The sequence below is a fragment of the Mirounga leonina genome, unplaced genomic scaffold, assembly GCF_011800145.1.
Source record: "Mirounga leonina isolate KUSES-001 unplaced genomic scaffold, KU_Mleo_1.0 Mir_151, whole genome shotgun sequence".
Taxonomy (NCBI): Eukaryota; Metazoa; Chordata; class Mammalia; order Carnivora; family Phocidae; genus Mirounga; species Mirounga leonina.
Genome location: NW_023270377.1, coordinates 5,098,612 through 5,125,653, shown reverse-complemented (window position 1 = coordinate 5,125,653; position 27,042 = coordinate 5,098,612). Strand labels below are relative to the sequence as shown.

Genomic DNA, 27,042 nt, shown 5'->3' with positions numbered 1-27,042 from the left:
ATGCCGGCTGAGCCTTCCAGTGGTGACAGCAGTGTTGAAAGGTACAGGAGAAAATCCACGCCCTTAAAACAAGACACGGGGATACTGGCAATTAAGGAAGCTAAAACATTACTGTATGCCTTGCTATTATTTTAGGAGAGGCCACTGCAAAGATTAGGGATGGTGCTGGGAAAATAAAAGTAGTGTTGAGATAGGTGATGCTTTACATTTAAAATATATAATCCAGGAAGGGCAGTGAAAAATATGAATAGCGTCAGCTGCAGGGCAGATGCCGTGCTTGCCTTGAGCCAGATCCAAGGTCCCGTCGGTGGTGATGCTCACAGAGGGAAGCTAAGAGAAAGCAGGAAGACCAAGCTGAGTCTTAAAGAGCTGAAGAATGCAGGAGAGAAGAGCAGAAAGGCAGATGGGGTGGGTGTTTGAGAAGTTTGGGGGTTTGTAGAGAGGGAGAGCACACAGAAAAGAAGAAAGGAAGTGCTGGAGTGGGTGAGATTTATGACCTCGCATGCTCTTTCCCTGACACACCGTGGTTGGAGTCCTTGGAGGACACCACGGGTGGCCGGACTGGGCCACGTGGGCGCTAAGACATACTGGGGTTTCACAAGGCAGAGAAAGTCAGCTGAACAAGCATTCATGACCTGTCCATTGTTGAGACTTATGTAAGTGAGGTCTTTTTGACTTGATCAGATGTGAGCATGAGAAATTGTTGACTGAGCCTGGCTCTCTGGGTGAGACTCAGAAACACTGTGCACAGTCCTAGCCCACCCACACCCCTGCAGAACCCTACTTTTTCCCAGCCACGTCTGGCCACATCCTTCGTCCTTGGCCTCGCCTTCAAAGTCATCCATATCCGCACCCACCTCCCCAGCCCTGCTCCCTACAGTGAAACCGTGGTCCTACCGAGGCTTGCATCCTCCATTCTGGCTCACCACTCCCCCAGGCCTGCCCCTCACCGCCCCCCTGCTTGCAGCCCCTCCCATTTCTGATTTCCCTGGTGATCGGTCCAGGCTCTGGAGCTTCCATGAATCTGTCTCCCACATTTGGGAGCTTTATTCTCTCATCCCTTAGGTCCCCTGGAGCACTAACTAGCTCAGCCTTTAAAGCTGGTGCCTTCTGTGTGGTGCCTTATGGACCAGAGCTTGGTAAATTTTAAATTGTTTAAATTATTAATCCACTATTATTATCATTCCACTCTTGTAACAGGTCAGTTAGCCTTGATCAAAGTTGTCATTGATGTTATTGGAAAGGATATATATAAGAGAATAATAGAATGGTGAGGTTTAGATCAATACATACTTTTTTTTTTCAAAATCATAGTATGTCTTTTTCTGAAGAAACAGGACAAATTTTATCAAATCTCTCCACAGGAGTTTCCCTAATCCTTATCATGTGGCACAAGAATGAAGCATGAAAGGCCCATCCACTTAGGCTTACAATTACTCTCTCCCTACATTCTCTTAGCAAAACCAGCCAACATGACATTCTGAGTCCTAGCTATTTCATGACCCTGCTTGGTAAGTTATGTTACTTTATCTACAATACTATACTTCCCCCTGGTGGAAATAAGCCAGCCATAACAACTGTAATCTTCCTTTTCCTGAATCTGTGGGCATATTACAAAAGGACCAGGGAGCAAAATCTAGTCCGTTTCTAGACTTTTCACCCCAAAACTAATCATTTCATCTCCTTCAGTCCCATGTTTGAAATATGCTCTTGTGCTTTATTTTCCTCCCTACTTATGATGTTGTAGATACTCTTGCAATTTATCTATTTAATTCATCTTCCTATTAGAGTAGACATACAATATTATATTAGCTTCGAGTGACAACACCATGATTCAGCATTTATATACATTACAAAATGCTCACCAGCATAATAAGTCTGGTTACCGTCTTTCCCTTATACAACATTATTACAATATGATTAACTAGATTTCCTCCACTGTACTTCACATATCCGTGTATGGTCTTGCAATTCTTTCACGGTGTTATACAAATGGAAAGGTATATATTTTGAAAGATATTTTTATCTCCCCAAATTTCATGTAATAATTAATCATGTTTTTACCTTTGGAGGCAAATATATATATATATTTTTTTATATGGCAAACATTAACCAAAAAAGTTAATTGTTTATATTATATGAGACATAGAACATTTAAGGCAAGAAGTATTATTAGAGAAAAAGAGGAATATTTCATACTGATGAAAGGGTCCCTTGTCCAGGAAGACATAAGGATTTTAAATGTATAGACGTCTTACTAATTAATAGAGCCTCAGTGTATATGAAGCCAAAGTAGACCAGATTAAAAGGAGAAATAAATAAATCCATGGTAATAGAGGTTTTCCCTGCCTCTTTTAATAAAAAATAGCAAAGGCAGACTAAAAATTTACAAAAGATATAGAGGAAGTGAACAATGCAATTAACAAATGAACCTAATTTATGTATGAAAATTAATAAATCGGGTAGTTTGTTAATATGTATATCACTCCAACCACGCTGCCGAATATTCATTTTCTCAAGTGCAAGGGAACATTTATCTAAACTGACCACATGCTGAGCCACAACATATCTCAACCCATTTCAATGGATTGGATTAGATAGGAATATTCTCTGGCTACAGTGGATTTCAGCCAAAAACTGCAAACAAAAGGATAACTAGAAAATCCCAATTTAAGAAAATTGAGGACTATTTTTCTTTTCTTTTTTTTTTTGAGAGAGAGAGAGAAAGAGCACACACATGCACGGTGGTGGAGACAGGGGTCAGGGTAAGGGTGGAGGAAGAGGGAAAGAGAGAATCTCAAGCAGTCTCCATGTCCAGTGAGGAGCCCAACTCGGGGCTCGATCCCTAGACCCTGAGATCATGACCTAAGCTGAAATCAAGAGTCAGACACTTAACCAACTGAGCCACCCAGGTGCTCCAAGCATTATTTTTCTATATAACACGGGTCAAGGAAGAAGTAGAAAATGTTTTTTAATTAAGATATAAGAAAAAATTACATATAAAACCTGTGATTGCTTTGTGTGACTGTGAGCCCAGAGAGACCCTTGCCCAGCCGAGGACTTCTGATCTCATCGGCTTCCCAGCCCTTCGACCCTCCCCCGAAACCCCTCATTAAAACTGTTTGATTCAAAAACAAAGACAACTTGTGGATTGCATATGAAACCATGTTTCAAGGGAACTTTATAACCTGAAATACATATATTAGGAAAGAAGAAAGGTAAAAAAAATCAATGATGTCTATTTCTATCTCAGTAAGTTAGAAAAATAACTTGAAAACAGGAAATAATAAACAAAACCAGAAAGAAATAAAATCGTAATCAGGTAATAAAAAGGCTCAAAAGTCAAAAGTTGGTTCTTTGAAAAAACTAACAAATTTGTTCAATGTGAAACATTAAAAATGATGCAACTTAAAAGAGCATCAAAATATAATATGCACTGTACCAAAGAAACCACAGGCCCAAAATGGAATCACTTGGGCCGAGATACCAAACAGGGTTTAACTAAATGTAGTTTCAGTCTCCCCCAGAGATGTAGTCTTAACTGATCAGTTAGAAGTTTCTGACCAGTGCTAGTGAGATAAGTCACATGGGCCCTCTCCATTCCCCAAAAGAAGATGAGGTGATCCGCCTAATAAGACCCCTTACCCTTCCCCCTAAGGGATGGTGACCCTGTCCGAAGCAATCTTTTCTTTTCTTCATTGATTGTTCTGCTGCTTTTCTGCCTATAAAATCCTTCTATCTGATGCATCCCTTCCTTCCTACTTGCTAATGGGATGCTGCTTGATTCATAAATCACTGGATAAAGCTGATTAGATCTTTAAATTTACTCAGTTGAATTTTGTTTCTTTAACAACAAGGAACTATATCTACCAGAAGATTTGCAAGGTGTCTCCACATAAGACTATAAACGTGTTTGTGGATGGGAAGATCCAACGTGTGAAGAGGTCAGGTCTACTGAAATTAATCTATAGATTCAATGCAATCCCAGGCAGCAGATCAGCAGGTCATTTTTGCGCACATCGACAAGGTCACTATAAGTTTTATGGCAATGCAAATGGCCAAAAATAATTCAGATAATCTCGAAGGGGAATAATAAAGTTGAGAAATATACTCTACTGGTTATTAATACTTATTATGAAATCACAGGAATTAAGATTATGGAGAGTAGGTATAAAATGAGACAACAGACCAAATTGCAACAAACAAACGGAGACCAAACTAACAAAGTGGAGAGCCCAGGTAGGGACCTGCACATATGTGGACACTTGACTTATGATAAAGTTGTCACGATACAGCAGTGGATGGATGGCACTGTTTTTGTCTTATTGGTGCTTGGTCAGTTGTAGATCTATACAACTGGACAGTGCACAGTGACCTCTCCCTTACACCATCACAAAAAATCAAGTCGCTTGTAGGTGAATTATAGACCTATATGAAAAAGGCAAACAATGAAGCTTCCAAACCAGCACAATCCAGAGAACTTCTGTGGTGATGGAAATGCTCAGCATCTGAGCTGTCTGATAACGGTGGTTGGTGGCCACAGGTGACTAGGAGGCACTTGAAATGTGACTAGTGTGATTGAGGAATTGGATTTTTGTCCTATTTAAGTTCAACTGGGGTTTTTGCTGTTGTTGTTTTTTGGGTTTTTTTGTTTTTTTAGAGGAGGTAGAGGGGAGGGGAGGGGATTTCCCCTTGTATGAATTTATTTACACCCATTCTTCTATTGGGCTTTTTGTCTTCTTACTTATTCACAAAATAAACACGATTGTAATTTCATGATAGTGTTCTAGTACCAATTATACATGTTGCAAAGATCTTTAACCAATGTCTCCTCTGCCTGTTGACATTATCTATTTGGTACTTTAGTGAACATAAATCTCTAATTTTGATATAATCAAATCATTAAATTAAATTTAAATTTTGATATAATCAAATCCTAATTTTTCTCCTGATATTTGTACTATTTTGGCTTTCTTTGCCTAGGTCAAGTTTCTCTCTTGTCTCTTTGCCTTTTTAAAATAGGTTTATTGAGGGCGCCTGGGTGGCTCAGTCGTTAAGCATCTGCCTTCGGCTCAGGTCATGATTCCAGGATCCTGGGATCAAGCCCCACATTGGGATCCCTGCTCCTCTCTCTCCCACTCCCCTGCTTGTGTTCCTGCTCTCGCTATCTCTCTCTCTCTCTGTCAAATAAATAAATAAGATCTTTAAAAAAAAATAAAAAATAATAAAATAGATTTATTGAGGTATAATTGATGTATAATAAACCGTGCAAATTTAAATTGTACAATTTGATAAATTTAATATATACACCTATTAAATAATCACATGAAGGTAATGAACCTATCTACCACTCCCCGAAATTTTCTTACAACCTTTTGTAATCCATCCCTTTGTCTCCCACCCCCATTCTTAGAAATCACGGATTTGTTTTTTGTCACCACAGATAATTTTGAATTTTCTAGAATTTTCCATAAATGGAAGCAGAAGTATATACTAGGGTGTGCCTTTATGTAGGCTGTTATTTAAGATCCACTGTTGTTTTCCTCTACATAATGGGCCAGTTCTCCCAGCACTATCTGCTAAATCATCTGTCTTTCCCCATTGAAACCATCTTTGTAATACATCAGGTTCTCAATTTACAGGGCAAGAGATCTCTGTGTCCCCTCAGCCACTCTCTGCCCACAGCCAGGGCCACACCACACCTGCCACATTACTGTGTCTTTGTGCTAATTTGGTAGGACACGTCTGTCAAGGTTCCCTTCACTATTGTGAATCTCTATTCTTCCATATATCAGGAAATGTATTATTAAATGAGGAAGATGGTTGAAAGTTGAAAAAATCTATCTGAAAATTTGAATCTAACTTCTTGGAATTTACAGAAAAATTGGGGGGAGAATTGATGTGTTTATAAAGGGATGTCATCTTTTCCAAAGAACAGTTTCGCCTTTTTGGTTTCAATTTTCCTATGTATTCTTTAAAACTTTTTCTTTCATAGAGTTCTCATGTAGAAGGAAAGTCTTTGGTACAGTTGTAATAATATCAAGAATTGTCTTTTCTTTCCAGTACAAAAATGTCATTGAGTTTTTACAATTTGTTTTGGTCTAGAAACCTTCCTAAAGTCATTATTTCTAAATAGTTAGTTTGTTTTAGAGAGAGAGAGTCAAAGAGAAATTATTCCCCAGACTCTCGTTAAAAATAACAAGATAGATTTTATTTAGACTACTGCTATAGAGGAGAGTTTTCAGTATAAAACTGAGCTCATCTCCGATGTGTGCAGAGGTGACCCAGTATTTCAGAGGGAGGAGGAGGAGGAGAAGAGGGAAGATGGGATGTAGACAAGTCCGAAAAGTGGGTAGGGAGTTGGTCAATGAGATTAGGCCATCTGTGTCTACTAACTTGCACTTAGTAAGTTAGGCTCCCACCCTCCCCGGAGACTGGGAGGCAGACATGAGACCATTTGTGATGAGAGTTTGTAATTCTTATAGGCCAAGGTCCCAAAAAGGACTCAGAGGCGTCTCAGGAGTTTGGTCAAGAACAGCATCTTTATCAATAGGATCATATTGATGTGGGAAACAAAGGCAAAGAAAAGTTAAATTTCCTTAGTACTTACAGCCCATTGACAAGTCCTGGAAACAGGCAGAGTGACATTCCTCTAGGGACTGAACTGCCTCAATGTTGATACTTTGCTAAGGGCAAAAGGCAATCTTAGCCTGACCCCCGGGGATCCTGTAAGTCTACTTTAACATATAAAAATCCCTTTGGAAACTCCCTTTATCTCTACCCCCATGATACATGTTGGCAATCATCCTCCAAGCATATGACCTACCCATACACTTCTGAAGGGTCTCATGACTCAGGTTTTATTAGACGGTAATAAATGACCTTTCCCTAACAGCAGCTAGCTCCCTCAGGTCCTGGAAACCTTGCTTCCAGAATTCCCTAGAGACTTAACGCTGTCCTTAATCCCCTCCCAACTTGAAAGTTTACAATGGCCACTCTTCATGACCCCAGGGCAGCTCTTTCTACCCACAGGGTCCTGTCCCTGTGTTTTAATAAAATCACCTTTTTGCACCAAAGACGTCTCAAGAGTTCTTTCTTGGCCATCCGCTCCAGACCCCAGCATCTTTCCTACATCAATATCATCTGCAAACAATGCAATTTTATATCAACCCTTCCAATTCAATGTTACTTATTTTTTATAGTTGTCTTACAGGTCAATACCACCAGTATTTCTTTGAGCCATACCAAACACCCTTACTCCAATCTGTATTTTTAAAGCCAATGTGTCTAAAGTGTTTTCATTAAGTGGGACTTTGGCTGAAGGTTGTGGAGTTCTGCATTTCCTCGTTTGCTGAGAAGACTAATTATAAACAGGTGTTTTAAATGTTGCAATCACAAGTTTTATTTTATAAAAAGGAGTTTCTGACTCTGCAGAGATAAATAATTCTAAGGACTGTCTCATTGAACTAATAATGTGGTAAACTATATCCTTTGATCTTTTTTTTTAGATTTAATTTATTAATTTATTTGAGAGAGAGAGCGAGCATGTGCACATGTGAGGGGTGGGGGAAGCAGAGGGAGAGGGACAGGCAGACTCCATGCTGAGCAAGGAGCCCAAAGTGGGCCTCGATCTCATGACCCCAAGATCATGACCCGAACCAAAGTCAAGAGTCAGACACTTAACTGACTGAGCCACCCAGGCGCCCCTGATTTTTCTGATATTAAACTATCCTTGCAGTGTTCAGGCAAACCTCGCTGGATCAGAATATAACTTTACAAATATCTTAGTTTATGTTGATGAATATATTATTTGAGACTTTTGCATGAGTATCCAGAAGTGAAGCAGGAGTATAAAATACTGTTTTGGGTACTACCTTATCCAATTTTGGAATAAAAGTTACACAGCATGATAAAATTAATTTAACAGATTTCCATTTTCTGGAATAATTTATATAAAATAGAAATTATCTGCTCCTTGAAAGCTTGGTTAACTGTCCAGCTGAACCTAGGGCCTATTTGGGGAGCGAATGGTCTTTAATGACCATTTCAAATGTTTACGTTTTTGTTCTTCTATTCAAGTTTTCTATTGCTTCTTGCATCTAATTTCACATTCTACATTTTCCCAGAAATTTACCTCTTAAAGTTAATTTGAATGCAGTTGTTCATAATATTCTCTTATTTTAAAATCTGTGGGTTTCCATCTATCCACTCTCTCTATATATAGTTTATTTGCACTTTTTAATCTTTTATCTTAATTACTCTTGCTAGAGGTTTCTCTCATTTTTCTCTTCATAAAATCAACTACTTGTTGCTAATTATCTGTTTTTATTCTCCTATTTCTGGCTTTGTCATTGTTATAGACATCTGCATTATCTCTATTATTCCACTCCCTTTTGATTTGTGTTTGATGTGATGTTCTTTTTTAACTTTCCAGGTACAATGCTTAACTTGTTTGTTTGTAATCTTTCCTATTTTGTAATAAATACATTTATCCATTTTTCTATAAGTACTAATTTCTCTGTTTTCCAAAACATGTTAACCCACAGGGTTTTCGTTATTATTGGGTTCTAAATATTTCATTATTTTAAGGACGCTTACTTTGAAATCTGATCTTTATTTTGAAAAATTTGTTTGGTTTGCAGTCACTTGGGATTTTTTAGGTTTTGTTAATTATTTCAAAATATATTCTATTATAGAATTTATGAAGACTTCTTTTTTAGACAAAAGAAGTCTTTTTGTCTAAAACATGTTTTTGTGGATATTTTATGGGCCTGAAAGCAATGTGTTTTCTCTAGTGTTGGGGGTAGATTTCAAGCTCAATAATTGTGCCGTTCAGCTCTCATAATTAAACTTGACCATTGCAAGTTATTTTTTGCCAAATCTGGTCTTACTTATTGTACTTAAGCAATTTTATATATGCTTAATTACAACAAACAGACGAAATACGATGACCAAAGTAAACAAATGAAATATGACCACCTAAACTATGTTCTTAGGAACATCGAAGACTCCTTTAGAAAGGAAAATAAAAGCAATTTGCATAAAAATGCACATGGAATTCAGTGACGAGGTGTTAGTGAGATCACTGTAAAGGTTGGGGAGAAAAGAGTGACATCTAGAAGGATTCTACACTTAGATTTTGTGTGGGTAGCCTTAAGGATATACTTGACTTCACAGAAAACAAAACCATCCATCCTAAAAAATGCATCCTGGGTACAGTTTATGTAGGAAAGACGACTTAAAACTCCAGTCAGAGCCAAGGCATCATATGAAAACATTGTCTATTTTTATTTATGATAGGTTTTAAATTAAAATAAAATTAAATTATATATGTATTTTTTATGACTTCCGACTTTTGGTTTTTTGATTTAACCCACTGATGAATCATTTTAACTGTGTTAGATAAAAAGGCACCCACTGCATATTATTCATGTGAATATTAGAATATCTATAAAAAAAGATTGATGGCCAATATTCTAAAATGGTAACAGTAGTTCTAGTTCTGTGAAAGGATTATATCTTCCTGCAGCTTCCGTCTATTTGACACATTTTTATGGCAAGTTTGTGTTGCTCTTGTAACCAGAGGGGAAATTTTTTTTAATGGAAAAAATAAGAAGTACTAATAAAATTAAAAGTAGAGAAAGGAAGAAGTGATAAACAAAAGCAGTAATAACTTACAGTACTATACAGATCTTAAAACATTTTTATTTGATCTTTACAAAAGTCTTAGGTATCAGCTACTCCAGAAGACCATCTTCTTTCTCTTTTAAACAGATGCAAAAACAGGATCCAAAAAGCTGAGGGGCTAGCCCATGGTCACTGTTCCCAGGATCTGTTTGCCCAAAACCTAGTGGCTCAGCTGGGTGGCTCTATTTTGGGAGTCTCTCCTGGGGTTGCCGCCTCTGGAGGCCGCTGGGCTGGAGGTCAAGATGGCACACTCCAGTGACCACCACTGATGCTGGCCGTGTGCTGGGACCCTGGCTGGGCCCTGGCCCGAAGGCTCACAGGAGCCCCTCTGGCAGCACAGACGCCAGATTCTTAGAGAGAGAGACTACTAGAAGTGAGCCTTACAAGAGCCCTGGGCAGAAGGGGCACATCTTCCAGAAGAGCCTCAAAAATTCCAGAGCATCATTTCCACCACCTTCCATTGGCCAACCAGTCAGTAAGAGCAGCCCAGATTCCAGAAGAGAGCACTTAGCTCTTTCTCCTGATGGAGCATGACGTGGTCACACCCCGGAAGAACATGCGGAATGGGGCACACTGTTGGGGCCATCTTTGGGAAACAGAATCTGTCAGTCATGTAGCTAAAGATCATTAGGACTAGGATGACACTGGTGTTCTTTCTACTACAAAACACCCCCTCTCAGTAAAATTCACAGGTGTGAACTGTTGTCCTACAGACTCTGAAGGGATGTGGGTCCGGTAAGCCTTTTATTTAAATGCATTTATTTTTTATAAAGACTATTTGAGGGCAGTTGCTTTGCTCATGTAGCCTCAGGACTGGTATTTTAAAAGCTCTGAAGCCAGTTGGAGTTGACGGACTGCTTCGAACACGCCTGTGATTTCACAAGGGCTCGAGGGGGACCATGAATTCACACTTGGTGGATTCTCTTCGAGTAGAAGTCAGTGTGTTTGGGTTGCTGATTGGTTATCGGTCATAAAGCGATTTCCCTAGGCATGGAAAGAAAACTTAGTAACTGCTTTCAATATTAAAGTCATGAATTTCTCCAAGCAGCTTCCTGCCCCGCCCCCCCACCTCCCAGGAACCCAAAACAAAGCGCAGAGTGACTTTTATGGCCTCTCTTATTTCCCCCGGAGCCCATATGACTTGTGTTCTTCCTTTCTGTCTTTTCTCTTTCCACGTCCGAAATTTCCCTCTGAGGGAGTCTCTGGGGAGGCCAGGTCCCTGGAAGATTCCAGAGCGCCGCATGACGGGTGGTGCCTCAGGGTCAAAGGTCAGCAGGGGCCTGGGGAAGTCCAGGCCTCAGGGGCCTGAGTATTTTATTCTTTAAAGAAATATGGTCTATTTGGTTTGGGTCTTAACAAGGTTAAAGCGCTTTTAGTGAGCAAAACCAGAATCTTTTGACTATCTAGTTATTTGTCATGAATATGAATATCAGGACTTTAAATTTCGCTCAGTATTTGTTTCCCTCATTACTGCTTAGGGTGATTACAGGACACTTGTTTTCCAATTACATTCATTAACTGTCATTTTTGCTATGGGTTACATTCAAAGCACACGTAACAAACTGTTGGGGGCCTTCGTTTTCTCCACCTGCAGCTTTGCTGGAGCCGCTGAAAGACCCCCACAACTCACCTGCTGAGAGCACCTCCTTCCTCCCCTCGCCCCCATCAGCTCTGCCCCTCTGCTCCCTGAGTCCCCAGGGATCGGAGACATCCAGGAGGGAGCCCAAGGGGCGGGAGCAGGGCCCCCCTCGCTGCTGGGAGACCCCGTGAAGCCGTACAGTTTTTGTTTGGGGAGGGGTCACCGTGGGGAGGATAGGGACTGAGACCATAGCTGGGGCTGTGGGGAGCCAGAGGGATGATAGAGGGAGGGAGGGAGGGGACCATTTGCTGCACTGCTGGCGCCAGAGCAGACCGGCGCCCCCCGGGGGGGCTGGGGTGCAGCAGTGCCTCCTGCCCTGTCCTGGCAACGTGGGGTCCAGCCCAGGTTGTGCTTTTGGGGTGCATTTCAGCAGCTTCTTCCTCTTCTCTTGTCCCGGAACTCTGCAACCAGGCTTCTAGGTTTGCTTGCTGTATTTTCAGCGTGCGCTTTCCCTGGGTTGGGTTTACCCTTTCTTTCCTCCTCTCCCCCTCGTACCTCCTCCGTTTCTGATCTCATAAAACCTGTCACCAGGAAGCCCTCCTGCTTCCTCCTGCTCTTCGGGATGCAGTCTATATGGATCAAAAATGTTTGTGTCTCTTTTGAAAATCAAGCATGTTTACAGCTTAAATACAGCCCAGTGCTTATGTTAGGGGTGAGTTGGACCATTAGGGAGGCAGGGCCAGAGTCCCCAACAAGAAAATAAAAGAGTCAGGACAGCTAAGATAAAACAGCACTGACATTCTGCTTTGCAACAATGACTTTGGCAAAATGTCCTAAAATAAGACAATTAACCACAAGCATTTGTCAATATCACGGGCAAGAGGCACTTAAGACCTAAGCCCCCAGATGTCAGCAAAAAAAGACCATCAGCACAGAGACATTAACCTAATAGGTAGACAGATACGTGACCAAAGCCCTGATTGGCACCACTCAGCACACCCTGGTTGCTTAAGATAGTTCTGCAACAGATCTCATAAAAACCCCTAAGCTTAGAAACCCTGGGGGCAACCCACTCGGCACCCCTCCCTCTCCGGGAGCTTTATATTCATGCTCAATAAACTTAGCTTTGCTGCCCTCCACTCTTCGTCTGGTCTACCTCTTCATTCTTGGAAGTGGCGTGACCAAGAACCGTGGGCACTAAAGGGACAAAAGTCCTGTAACACTTGGACACAGCAGTTTCTCTAGAAGTGGCCTGCAAATGGCTAAATTAATCAGTTCCTCTAAGCAGCTCAGTCCTGGGGAGGCTGACGTTACCCCATCTCTCCTGGGGTTTGGCTTCACAATTTGTGACCCACACTTTGCTGCAGGCTTCGCCAGCCTGGAATACAAATGAGGCCACAGTGACATTTATGCCCAGACCATAATGGCCCCCACTGGCACTTCTGAAATGTCTCCGAGTTTTCCTGAATATTTCCCTGCTCAAATATTACCAGATAATCCCAGAGTTGCACAAAGCCATGAATCAGCCCAGCGTCGGAGCTGTCCCATAGCTGCCTGCTCCCCTCAACGGTGGAGGAGATCTTCCCTCTGTTTCCAGATAGTGATGGTTCCTCAAGAGAAGGAGGATACAGAGTCAGGGGTGTCCCACAGGAAGGACCGTGGGCTCACTTCCTTCAATCCGTCCCATTAGGGCCAGTCCGGCACCCCATACCCACCCCCCTGTTTTTTGAGCCTGAGGTCAAGGCTCAAGGTCAAGGGGAGTGGCCCTCAGTGCCCTTTTGGCTTCAGGTAATTCCACCCTTGTAAAGATAACAGCCCCCAATTCAAGTGTCAGTGGGAGCCAGGAGCCCTGAGTCCGCTAGGTAGTAGGACAACCACACTGCGAGTTCCATCCGACGCTCTGTTCTTGAGAGGACACATGATCAGGTGGGGTTTTTGGGAGCAGTTTCTCCTTATAGCCAACATGCACCCATCCACCGCAGGGCGTAAGGGGTCGAACCCCAAGGGTCACGGGCACCCTGGGGGACACTGACGCAGGGCAGTCCCAGGGAGTACCCAGCATGTTTGACCACCAGAGCGGTTTGCATCTCAACACCTCCCTTCTTATACAACAAAATTATTTTTCATAATAATTATGAAATTGATGCTGGTAGGCGGGGTCTGAGGACCCAGAGGGAGGGTCCCACAGGACTAACCAAGAGGGTCCTTGGCTTCACGCAGGATGGAAATCAAACATGAGCCAGCAGGAGTGAAAGCAGAGTTTATTGAAGATACAGAGAGAGAAAGACGCGGACAGAGCATCTGGGAGACTCAGAAAGGAGAGCATGAGTCTCATCTTTGCTTGGGGTCTGGGGTTTTTATTGGAGATTGTGCTCTGCTGCACGTGCCCTCTTAGGTATCTAGAAACTGGTGAGAACAAGGACAGGGTTCAGGTGTCCTCCAAAATTCAACTCATTCCTGGTCTTGGCCTCAAGGTGTTTGGAGCAAAGGTCTTGGAGAATGTTTATGACGACCCCACCTGGTTACTCCTTAGATGTTGGCTATTGTTCTGGAAGCCTCCAAAGATATCATTATCTCTTTGTCCCTTACAAGGAGGACATATGCTATTTGCATTACAAGGCATGTGCAGAGTTCGGTGGGAGTGCAGGTGCTAGCAAGAATAGAAGCCTGAAAAGGAGCAAAGGGGAAAAAAAACTGGCTTTTTTTTTTTTTTAAGATTTTATTTATTTGACAGAGAGAGAGAGCGTGCACAAGCAGGTAGAGAGGCAGGCAGAGGGAGAAGGAGAGGCAGGCTCCCCGCTGAGCAGAGACCCTGATGCAGGGCTCGATCCCGAGACCCTGTGATCATGACCCAAGCCAGAGGCAGACGCCTAACCGACTGAGCGCCCTAGGTGCCCCAAAATGGCTTTTTAAAAATGGAATCCCTTCAGTTTCCTTGTCTCAAAATGAACAAACAATAATAATGACCAGAAAAGAAACATAATTGGTGAAAATTAAATCATAAAAATAAAATAAGTATTGTGGTACAAAAAAGGGAAAATAAGCACACTTCTTTTTTTTCAATGGTTCCAAAATCTACATAATGGTTTAGACTTCGATCCTTTGGTTATGGTCTGGTAGAATATTTTTTTGTTACCTTATTATTTTTTAACAGTTTTATTGAGGCTCAATTGACATATAACATGGTCTGAGTTTCAGCTGTACAATGTCACGATTTGGTATATGTGTATGTTGCAAAATGATTACCCAGTAAGTTACCATCCATCACCTTGCCTGGTTACAAAGTTTTTTCTTGTACTGAGAACTTTTAAGAACTTTTAAGATCCACTCTTTTAGCGGTAGATGTCTGGGACAGTCTGATACAATAGTTTATGTCAATAATTGTCCAGTAACCAACAAGCAGGTTTTAATAAAACTGAAGCATCTACAAAAGGCACAGTTCAAGCAACTACTAAATCACACCACTTTTGTACATTTTATGTTCTCGATATACTCTTTAGTTTTAAAATAAGCAATGACAAGAGAATACGTTTCATTTTCAAGATATTCAAATTCAGCACACAGCTGCTGGTAGGAACTAAAATAAGCAGGAAAGAAGGGGCATAACCAGAGCCTGGTTCTTCCCGGGTACCTCTCCGTTTGCTTCAAGTCTCGGGGTGAAGGAAGACGCACCCCCAGAGTCGGCGAGCAAAACCACGGCTTCTCCGCAGTGACTTTCATGTGCAATACAGTGTTATTAATGTGCAATTTGAAGCTTTATTATCTATTACTGAGACAGTGATAGTAGCAGATGTCTGCAATTTATACCAAAAATAGATTCCAGTTCATGTAGGAGTATTGTCATCACTGACCCTGTTTAGAACCGCCTGCACATCGAGACGATAAAAACCAGACTGGCTTTTAGTTGGTTTTATTATTCTTTTCAAAGCGCTTCAGACAATGCCATCCCCTCCCCTTACTGTCTGCTCCGCACAGACCCTCCCACTGCCTGGGGAATGTGGCTTCAGCTTAGGACAAATAAACAAATCAAGAAACGAGAACCCCACCCCCAGGATCTGGTAAGGAGGAGGAATGTGTGCAAGCGATGCAGGCAGGCCGGGTGAGGACCCAGAGGGGGTCCTGCAGGACCAGCCAAGAGGGTCTTTGGCTTCATGCAGGATGGAAATCAAACATGAGCCAGCAGGAGGTGAAAGCAGAGTTTACTGAGGAGAGAGAGAGAGAGAGAGAGAGAGAGAGAGAGATGGAGCATCAGGGAGACTCGGAGAGGAAAGGAGCATGAGCCTCGACTTTGGAGCCTGGGGGCTTTTACTGAGGATGGTGGTCCAGTGTACGTGGAACCTCAGCGTCCCGGAAGTGGTTAGAACACAGACGAGGGCCCAGGTGTCATCTCCTGGAGCCGAGGGTCTTGGCATCGAGATGTCTAGCGCCGGTGGTCTGGGATACGCATAGGATGGCTTCCTACGGTCATTCTCACCTGGTCCCGCCTTAGATGTTACTGTTCTAGAGAAATCATCAACTCCTTGCCCCTTACAAGGAGTACATGCTATTGGCCTTCTGAGGCATGCGAAGAGTGGGGTGCAGGTGCAGATCCTGGCAAGAACAGAATCAGGGAAAGGAGCAAAAAGCAGAATTTTATGGAGGCCTTCCGTTTCCCTGTCTCACGAGGAGTCCTGCTTTTTCCAAATACCGATCTTAAAAAAACTCTTCCCGAACCTCCCAGGCACAGAAACATCCAAGGCCACAGCTCCACCATGGTTAATATATGCCCTGAGCTCCTGAAATCCCAGGAGTGTGGGCATGAGGCGTTCCTTGAGCAGGGCTTCAGCAAAGGCTTGAGGTCTGCTGGGAGTGAGCTCTCTGCAGAGAAAGGCCTCCCGTGTCTGAAGAGGTCTGCTCCTCCGTCCCCGAACCCCCAGGCCTCGCGTCCTCACCTTCCTGCCAAAAGTGTGTTCACATCTCCACGAATTCTCCAATTCCCGAAAACCTCAAATGAAAAATTAGCCTAATAACTGGTAATCATTAGTTGCATATTGGATTTCCTTGGGACTAAAGCTAAACATAAACTGGAATAAATTGTTCTAAAAGGGAAGACAGGGAAATAAACAGACCAGATAGAACATTTTTTTAAAGTGAATTAAAGTTATTTAAAACTGGCACTAGAGTCCTGTGGTAAACAGAGTAATAGCTCCCCAAAGATGCCTGCGTCCTAATCCCCGGAGCCTGCGAATCTGCAAAGGGTGGGCTGAGGCTCGACCCGACTCTGAGGACCTCCATCGCGAGTGGGTGTCCCGGAGCCCTGGGTCCCTCCAACCTCGCAGCTCTGGGAGAGAGCTGGACCTAAGGCCTTCCATGGAAGCCATCATCTCTTCACTAAGGTGATGACCAGTCTCATATGGAATGTTCTCATACCTTGCAGTCTAGATAATACACCAGCTACTTGGGCTGGAGAGGAACCGTGGTTTACCTTAAGGCTGGGGTCAGGATCAGTTTTCAGGTTTAATATTTTAATACTAATGGTAATATGGCTCAAAGCAGTTTCCTATTACTGCAGTAACAAATTACCACAGATTCAGTGGCTTAAAATAACGCAAATATATTATCTTATAGTTCTGGAGGTCAGAAGTCTGCACATGGGTCTCACCAGGCTAAAATCAAGGTGTCAGCGGAACTGTGCTCCTTCTGGAGGCTCTAGGGCAGAATCTGTCCTTGCCTTTTCCTGCCAGAGAGGCTGCCTACTTCCCCGGGCTCCAGGGACCACCCTCCATCTTCAAGCACGTCTCTTCTTATATCTGACTCTGACCTCCTGCCTCCCTCTTATAAAATCCCTTGTGATTGTTTTGGGCCCACCCAGATAATCCAGAAAGATTTTCCCATCTCAAGATCCTTTGCTTAATCATATCCTCAAAGTCCAAAGTGTCAAGTAAGGCCATTAGAGATAGGTTTCAGGGATTAGGATGTGAGCCTGGGATGGGGGGGGGGGGGGTGCTGCTTGCCATTTTTGAAAAATAATCTTAAAAATTAGCTCTGGTCTGCTCATTTCTCTGTCTCTTAAATGAAAGCAATTTGCTCCAGTTTATGTTTAGCTTAAGTCCCAAAGAAATTCAATATGGAACAAGTAATTCCTAGTTATTAGGCTAATTTATGATTTGGGACTTGGGCTGTACTTGTTCACTGAAGTAAAAGTGGTTGGTAAATTTGTTCGTTGTTTTGATTTAGGCTGTGTATCGGTCTTTAAAAACGATTGAGGTAGTTTACAAACTTAAAATAGAATGAATTAAATTAAAACAAAAATAAGGCTCAATTAGAGAGGTACGCAGGCTTTCCCAGGCACCTGGAGATAGTGACTAGGGACACAACTTCAGGGTGGTCTGGCTGGTGGTCTGTCACGGTTTGGGTTAAAAGATGAGTCCATTATGCTTCCTGGTCACGTGGTCAAGCACACACCTATGCCCAGGCCTGGGTTCTGGGAGGTGTCTCTGGATGTCCCGAGACCCAGGCTCCCCTCTGGTGTGTCCTCAGGCCTCCACACCTGGGCCTTGAAAGCCCATCTCCAGATAATCTCACCCTCTCCTCTCCCCTCTTCCTCTCTGCTGTCCCCAAAGCAAACCCCCTTTCCCCTGCTCAAGGCTCCCCCCAGCGCTGCTCCAGCTTCCTCCCCAGCAGTTTCCCTGGAGCCCTCATCCAGAGATTAGTAAACATCCCTCACTGGGGTACCTCTTCGCCTCCTCACCTAGACTGAACCTCCCCCGTGGGTCCCACACCTGCCCTCCATGCTGCTTAGTGGAGGCTCTCTGTTCTTCTAAAGCCCACAGCTAGGGCTGGGGGTGAGGTGTGGGAGATCGACATTCTCAGGGCTACATGCAGATCCCAGACTCTTCCTCTTTGAGCCCCCACCTTGGCGCCATTCCCCAACACCCACCTGCCTGGAAGCTTATCCTGAAGGTGCAAGTCCACTCCTACAGGGCCTAGCCCCATGCCCCTCCCTTACCACTGACACACAGGCCCACCCTGCTCCTGCTCAGGCGATTCTCACCATCACCTTCCCGCGGGGACCTCCTGGGCATCCTCCCCATGCTCAGTCCACCCCGAGGGTCACATCACAGCCCGGTGCTCACAGGCGCACCCCATTCCCACGCGAACACAGCGACTGTGAGGCGAGGCTGCAGGAATTCACCAACCCCATCTCAGCACCGGGGGCCTTGCACAATTCACACCCCACGGTGCCGTGCTGTTCCAAACCTTTCCTGCCCTCCCAGGAGCCACCTGCATTTCTCTCTGAAGTCCCTGCCTCCAGCCTCACGGAGAAGCGCCCAGTGGAGTTTCCCCTCCCTCCAGAAAGGAGGGAGGAAAGAAAGTGTTTCTTTCCCTGACTGATTTTGCTCCAGCTCCACGAACACCTGGCAGGCAAGGAGGGTACACACCTGCTGTATTTTAGTTTATTCAATTATTTTTCAAGATTTTATTTACTTATTTGAGACAGAGAGAGCGAGCACAAGCAGGGTGGGGGGAGAGGCAGAGGGAGAAGCAGACCCCCTCTGAGCAGGGAGCCCGAAGCGGGGCGCGATCCCAGGACCCTGGGATCGTGACCTGAGCCGAAGGCAGACGCTTCACCGACTGAGCCACCCGGGGGCCCCGCATATGCTGTATTTTAAAGGTTCTTCACCTCTCTGTTCCTAGCGTCTGGAGCATGGAGGGACTGAACACATCTGGGACTTCTGTCGTGCCAACTGGAAGTCCTATTTTTCTCAGATGTCACCTTCCTTGGAAGGACATAATGAAAAATAACCTGCTTTGTGTTGTGCATGCTTTCGTGCGAACACATTTCTAGACCACCTACTGTGTGTCGGGCACTGCACCCAGTCCTGGGGACCCAGAAATGACTGGGATGCCATCAAATATGTAGTGTAGCCCCGTGATGGTGTTGGATCATATTTATGGCAATGCTTTAAACTCAACTCTAATAGAAGGTTTCCAGAAATAAAGGTTTCCATGATCTTTTATGGAACAAGGTTTCCAGGATCAATGGTCGGTCCTAGGGGGCCTTGCCATTGCTCACAGTGAATGCAGAGAAGACCCACTCTTGAATTCCTTCCAGGAAGTCACTGTCCTCCTGAGCCTCCGTGGCCTGTCGGGCCCATGGGCACAGTGGCATCATCGCAGGGACCTCGCTGTGATGCCTTCAACACCTGAATGGGGGATGCCTGACCCCCGCTGCTCACAGCTTGGAGAGAAAGAAGGAGAAATAAAAGGAGAAACCCATGGTGGGATGGCCCATCCCAGTGCAAGAACTCCTGCTCTTTCTCATCCGAGCGGGGCCTCCTGGAGAGACCCTGGGATAAACACGCACAGAGGCATGTCTAATAGGCCTTTTGCATCTGGCCGGAGGGTCAGCCTCCTCACCTTAGCAATTAGGAATTGCCAGGGGCATGGTTCCGAGGAAAGCAGATTAATGAACACTAGGATCCAGAGGAACTGGGGGCAAGACCGTGGTCATGGTTTACAGTTCATTTTTTTTTTTTCACTTAGTCCTTATATAATCCAAGTCTCACATGCCCACAGCTTGAAAAGTCCTGCTCTTCTACAAGTCCTATTATAAATAGGCCCTTCCCTGCTTCCCCATGAACTAGTTCCCAGGGACAGCGACCCTCACCAACGGCAGTCGATTCTTTCGGTATCGGCCTCCATGTCTGAAATCACACTGTGCCCTTGGGATCTATTAACCCCAGTGGTCAGCTGGTGACTCTCCTCGGTGGTTGAGGACTTGGGCCTCTGTACGGCATGCATGTGCCATGTCCTCTCCTTCATCCTTCCCAATGAGGTGATGCAGTAACTTTGGCGAGATCAACAGCTAGTATCTGCCTTAATATAGTAAGTTCGTAAATGCAGTTCCCAGCTGTGATGGTGAGTTTTGTGTCAACTCGGCCAGAACATGGTACCTAGTTATCCAAACAAACACTAATGTAGGTGTTGCTGTGAAGGTAAACATCATCTACAGTCACTTGCCTTTAAGTAAAGGAGATAATTCTCAAGGATGTGGGTGGGCCTCATCTAATCAGGTGAAAGGCCTTAAGAACAAGACAGAGGTTACCCTGAGGTAGCAGATGCTTCCTTCCAGACAGTAGCACCAGCTCCTGCCCGAGCTTCTAGCAGGGGCTCTACAGGTTTTGGACTCACCAGCCCCACAACCGCACAAGCCCATTCCTTTAAGCGAATAAATAAATACGTTTGTTTATTGGCACATACAGGATAATACTGTCTTCCTAGCTGTTTTCTCCGGGGGACCTTGACGCCTACCATGCTAAGCCTATAGCACACGATGCTAACACTTCCTTTTCTACATCATTCTGTTTTTCTTGGAGTTACTGATGGTTTGGTTTTGGTTTGCCTGGCTTGGGACCTAGTTAACACTCATTTACCCCCAACCCCCAAGGAGCACAGCCGTCCTCTCCTACCACTCCGCTGGCGCTGCCATACAAAACCTCAACTTACCCCCAAGGCAGTTCTCTGGGCCCCACAGGGCTGGCCTCCTGGGACGCTCCTGCTCCAAGACCGGGGGCGTCCGTGCAGCCTGCCTCTCCTGGGGACCCCCTTCCTGGATTCCCACCTTCTCATGCCTTCTTTCCTCCCTCAGTTCAGCAGAGCACATCTTCATCGCACCCTGACAAAAGGTGACCAGAAGGTAATTGTTCCGAAATCTTTAATATCTGAAAATGTCTCTTTCTCTCCTCCGACTGAAGGGTGGGGGAATTCGAGGCTGGAAATCACTTTTCCTCATGGGGTCGAGGACGTTGCTTCATGGTCCGCTAGCTCCCAGTGTGGCTCTTGGCAAGTCCTAAAGCCTTCTGATTCTGGATCCCTGTGAGAAAGCTGTCGCCCGCTCTCTGAAAGAGGTTCTTTTTGTCCCCAGTGCTCTGGGATGTCCTGACGCTGTGGCTCAGGGGGGCTACCTGGATCCCCCCAGCTGGGCGCTGGCCGTCCTTCACATGGGAAGTCAGGTCCCTCAGTTCCAGAACAGGGTGGCCCTCCAGCCTCCCTTCCCGTCTCCCCTTTGGAATTCACATTATTTGGACCATGATTCCTTCCAGCCAGTTCTCTCGTGTCCTCATCTTTTTTCCTCTTGATTTCATCTCTTGTCTTTCTGCTTTGCTTTCTGGGGATTTTTTTTTTTACTTCAGTTTCAAAATTTTTTATCAGGTATTAACTTTCTACCCTCTGTCTCTCTTTTTAATCCCAAGATCTTTGTTGTTACCCTCTTACATTCATTTTCTAAAATTACTTTTGAAGCATTCATATTTATATCTCATGGGAAGAATAGCTCTTCAGTCCTTCTGGGGACTTTGATAGCTTCATGTATTTATTGTAACTTTCTGTCTCCATGCGTATTCTAGCAAGCCGACCAGACCCCCTGTGTAGGTGGATGGGGCCCGTATGGGGTGGTCTGGGCGAGCTGCTCTGTTTGGGGGATGCTTTCGGTGTTGTTTCAGATTCCCAGACTCTAACAGCCTCTTTCCTGGAGGCTGAAAGCCTGAGGTTCTAGAAGCTTCCCCGCAGAAGCAGGATGGGTGTCCGCCGACTCCCCTGGGTGACTTCAGGACGGTGCCCCTGACCGGGGAGGTGCTGCTTTCCCCAGCCCAGCACCTGTGTCTTCCATCCTCAGGAGACTAACCTCCAGTCTTCTGCTGGAGGGGAGAGGGGTTGCCCGGCCGAGGGGGGCAGGGGGAGGAGGTTTAGGGGTCTCAATACTGTGACTGACTTCCATGCCATCCTCCTGTGTTTAACCCACCCTCAGCCCTCTTCGAGAGTCCTCGGTGCCCCCCTCCCTGCGCGTCTCAGCTCTATGGCTCCACACCAGCTGGTGCTTGAGTGCCTCTGCGGCCAGTTTAGGTTTCCCCATACTTTTTGGCTGTATCAGTTATGACCCACACCTCTGCTCTTCGGTGTTCAACTCTCTCTGTTGGCTCTTATCTTCTGTTCCATTTGCTCTTAGAGACTCATGACCAAGGAACAGAACAAACAACCAAAGTGAAAACCTTCCTTGTTGTCCCAGTGGGGTTTCAGAAGGGAACTGGGGGTGAATGCGTATGTTCAAGTCTTGGACTCTTACAGGATGCTTCCTTCACACGCTTTCTGTAGCCTTAGCAGCACATGTCCTGAAGCTTCCAAGGGAGGCTGGCTTCTGTAAGGACACTCTTCCTGGCCAGAGAGCCCTTCATGTTAGGAAGTAAGTCTAGGCATAAGGAATTCTCCTTCCAAGGGGATGCCCACGGTGCTCGGTTTCCACAGCTCACATCCAACACCTTTCCTGTACCCTCAGCTCCGAATGTGCCTCCCCAGGAGACAGGCGCCTCAACCCCTTCCCTCAAAGGGAGCTTCCTCCTAGTAATGAAATAGGATGCCGGGGGCTGTGAGCATTCACAGTAGAGCAGGTCACTCCCGGCCCTGGAGAAGCAAGAGTGTCTGGACCCTGGCTTGGTCTCTCTGTGCTGTGGTCCAGCAGGCATGGCATGTCCCCCCAGGGTGCTAGTCTCTGCCTCTGGGCTGGGGTCGACACGGAGCAGGAAGCAGTCCAGTTCAGGGAGGGCAAAGGTGGCTCATGAAAGCATCATGTTTGGTGTTGGCTTGACTTCCCCGTCATGTCCGGGGAAGCTCAATTACGAGCGCGTAAATAGTTCCTTAAAAAATCATGTATATGCTTTCACATCATGACTGGAGAGAGAGAGCTCGGCAGCCTGAAGTTCACCAGAGGGCTTGGGGCAACCACCACCAACTTGCCCCGGGCTGTTTTCTGCAGTGACCTCAGTAGGTCGGTAGAGAAGCAAGGAACCCATGGGACCTAAATTCCACAATTTTCATTTGAAAAGCTGTAGGGAGTCTTTAAAAACCACCATGAAACTTACATAAAATAAAATAAAACTCACCTATCTTAAGTGTACAGCGCAGTGAGATTTACAACAACTGTGTGTGGTCAGCGATGTTCAAGATACAGGATGTTTGCATCCCTGGAGAGCACCCCTGTGCCTCTTGGGGGTCTCCCTGTGCTCTCTTCTCCTGTCCTCCACCCTCAGGCAACCGCTGACTGTTCTCCATCACTGGAGCTTGCCTTTTCTAGATAAACAGATCATATAATTATACAGTCTGGCTTTTCTCATTTAGTGTAACGTTACTGTGTATCAGAAATGTGTTCCTTTTTATCTCTGGCTAGTATTTCACTCTACGGATGTATCACAATTTGTTTTTCCTTGCATCAGTTGATAGACTTTGGAGTTGTTTCCAATTTCCGGAGATTATGAATAAAGCTGCCACAAACAGTTGAATACGTTTCTCTGTGTGTTCATATGTTTCCTTTCTCTTGCACAAATACCTGGGAGCAGACTTGCTGGGGTAAGTGTCCCTTACGCTTTATAAGAGAACTACATAATTATACAAGGTGTCTAGATGATACACGCGGCTATCCACATTTAAACTAATTAAAATTAAATAAGAGTGAAAGGCAGTTCCTCAGTTGCAGTAACTAGGTGGCAAAGTGCCCAGGAGCCACATGTGACTAGTGGTCACGGTACGGGGTAGCGCAGACAGGGAATATTTCCACCATCGCTGGACAGCACGGGCATCGAACTTCAAACCTTGAGTTTCAGAATAGAAAGTTTCTCATTGACTTGGACAAAAGGATTCTTAAAGGGCGGGGGTAGTCTTTCTCACCGTTGTTTACATAAACAGTAACATCCTTGCCAAATCTACTGACAAGTGGCACATTCCCATCTTGTACTCATTTTGCAGAACTAATGTGTGGAGCAGTCCAAGGACCAAAGAGTCCAACAGCCTGAAGAAGTTATTGTTAATGCTGGAGCAGCCACCCACGAGGACCCCCAGCCCTCCCAGCCTCGGCAAAGTCCTGTAAACAGCTGCGAGACCCAGGGACCCTATGGAATGGAGAGGGGGCTCTGCTCATATCTGGGAGGATACTAGAGGCTCTGTGACAGGTAATGTCATAACGGATGGGAATCACGATCTGGCCTCTTCTTTCATCGCTCTTTAAAACAACGGCATGAAACCCAACTGATAGAACGTAGGTCACTGGTCAGCCTTGACACTCGAGGTTTCAAGTTCCAGCATCCTTAAAGAGCCTGGGATTTAACAAATAGAGTTGTTTTTTCTGACCACAGCCCCAATAGCTTTGTTTCACCTTGGCTTTTCCATATGAAGTTCTGATTTCCTGGCAGCTGGGGCTAATGGTGGGGAATCTAGACGCGGGACAATCAGGGGCATTGACTGTGGGCATGGCTCCGTCCCTTGTGTGTGGTCTTTCTCAGAGCAGGGAAGGAACATCACAGAAGAAGGGGGTTTTGTTACCTCTGGGGCAATGTTGCATTTTGTGAAAGAAAGTATTTTAACCACCAATTTGAACAAAGCTGGCAAAACAATAGTCCTTCTTGTGGTCTTAGCCATTAATCTCCTTTTATGTAGGCGGGGAAATCAGATGCTTCGATGATGTCATCATTCAGCTAGGAACAGAACCAATGGAACCAAAGGACACCATTGTTTCCCTGACAGGGTGGTTCAAGAGGAAGCTGCGCTTGCGTTTTCTTTTCCAGAAAGAAGAGGGCACATCTGCAGCTGACCACCAATAAACATGGCTGGAATTTTAACATTGGGAGAATTTGCCGGAATGTCTGTCTTTGTGGAAGTGATTCAACATTTCCAAAGAGGCTCCCCCATCTGTCGTCTGCTTTCTTTTCATCCCCAGATAAAAAGAGCTCTTTTTTTTTTTTTATGGTAAGTCTGGTGGGATGTTTTTTTTCCCCCCTTCCCTCTATTGTTCCTTTCTCTTTTCAACTTTGGCAGACAAAGTCATGTAGGGCAATAAAGCAATAAAGTTATCTTATGAAAGGTGGACAACATTAGCAAGAGGAAAATGTGTTGTCTGCAGATACTCTGCGTGAAGAAGCTGAATGGCATAACAAGCCTGTTCTTGGGAGGAGCATGAAGGCTTGGTGCTGCCTTTCCAGGATGAGTCTGAGAAATTGAAATCTCCATGGCCTTGTGAGGAAGGCTCTCTGGGGAGAAGGGAGGGAAAGAGAAGACAGATGGGATAGGAAAAGGGAAGGGTACCAGACCCGACAGAGAGAGGACTCCTGGACACCTGTCAGGATTTCACTTTGCGTACAATGCCGTTCACAAAATGGGCCACTAGGGTGACTATGGTCTGTTTCTACAAGCCCTTGCTGAGACTGAAGGGCACACCAGCAGGATAACAGCTGATTTCAGTAGATGGATTACAAAAATGACCCCAATTTTCCACTCCTTCTTATATTCATGCCTTTTGCAATGTAGCTTTACATTCTTTCCGTCAAGAGTTGGAGTATGTTTCCTCATCCCTTGAATCCAGACTGGTGTTGGACATGCTTTAGCCAACAAATGTGGTGCAAGTGTCTGAACCTAGGCTTCAAGATGTTTCATGCTCTTCTGCTCTTTCTCTTGGACCCCTGCCTCCACTGTGAGAACAAGCCCGGGCTAACCAGCTGGAGAATGAGCTCCACATGGAACAGAGCTGAGTCTTCTTAGCTGACACCTTCCTAGACCAGCTATTCTCCAGCCAGCTTGCAGACGTACACTCAAGCTGAGCCTGGCCAGGCAAACCACAGGTTTATAAGAAGTAACACATGATTGGGGCACCTGAGTGGTGCACTTGGTTAAGTGTCCAACTCTTGATTTTAGCTCAGGTCATGATCTCAGGGTTGTGAGATCAAGTCCCGTGTTGGGCTCCACGCTCAGTGTAGAGTCTGCTGGAGATTCTCTTTCCCTCTCCATCTGCCCTTCCTGCACTTTCTCTCTCTCTCTCTCTCATTCCCTAAAATAAATAAATGAATCTGTAAAAAAAAAAAAAAAGAAAGAAAGAAAGAAAAGAAAAGAAAAAGAAGTAACACATGATTGCTTTTTTAAGCCACTATGTTTTGGGGTGGTTTGCTACACAGCAATAACATAGAAACTCTTAGATAACTCTTTAGAAACTGAGACTCACAGAGGGCAAAGAGATGACAAATGACATAAAATCATAATAAAATCCAAACAACAGTTAGCACCGGCTTGTGCATGAGCTGTGGTTACTGATGAAGCAGAACCCTGCAATGAGCTTTCCTCCCAGCTGGTGCAAGGGACATGAAGCATCCCAATCAAACTTCCTCTGGAGCGCCTTCTCTAGATCCCTCGGCTCAGTCAGCTCCCAACCAAAAGCCTGCATTCAGCACCCACGGGCAAGCCCCACTGCGGAAGCGAGCCATCTCTGACCTCATGTTCCATAGCCAGTCATCTGCGAGCTGGAAACTTAGAGTTACTGTAAGAATGATATCCATTCTGTCCCATTCCTGTGTTCAAGATATCAAAGCAAGGATGCGGTTGGGTCCTTCGGTGTGAAATTCCTGATTTCCCTGGGTCTTCAGGTAGGAACTGTGATCAACCGTGCTGACAACACAGGAGCCAAAAATCTGTATTATCATCTCTGTGAAGGGGATCAAGGGACGACTGAACAGACTTCCTGTTGCTGGAATGGGTGACATGGTGATGGCCATGGAGCTCAGAAAGAAGGTACCTCCAGCAGTGGGAATTCAACCACGAAAGTCAGACTGGAGAAAAGATGGTGTGTTTCCCTATTTGAAGATAATGCAGGGGTCATGGTAAACAAAAAGGTGAAAGGTTCTGCTATCTCAGGACCAGCTGCAAAGAAGTGTACAGACTTGTAGCCCAGGATTGCATCCAGTGCTGGCAGCATTGCTGGATAA

At 44.9% G+C, this 27,042-nt stretch overlaps 1 pseudogene; it reads left to right on the top strand.

Moving 5' to 3' along the window:
* LOC118012625 lies at positions 1–27,042 on the top strand (annotated as a pseudogene).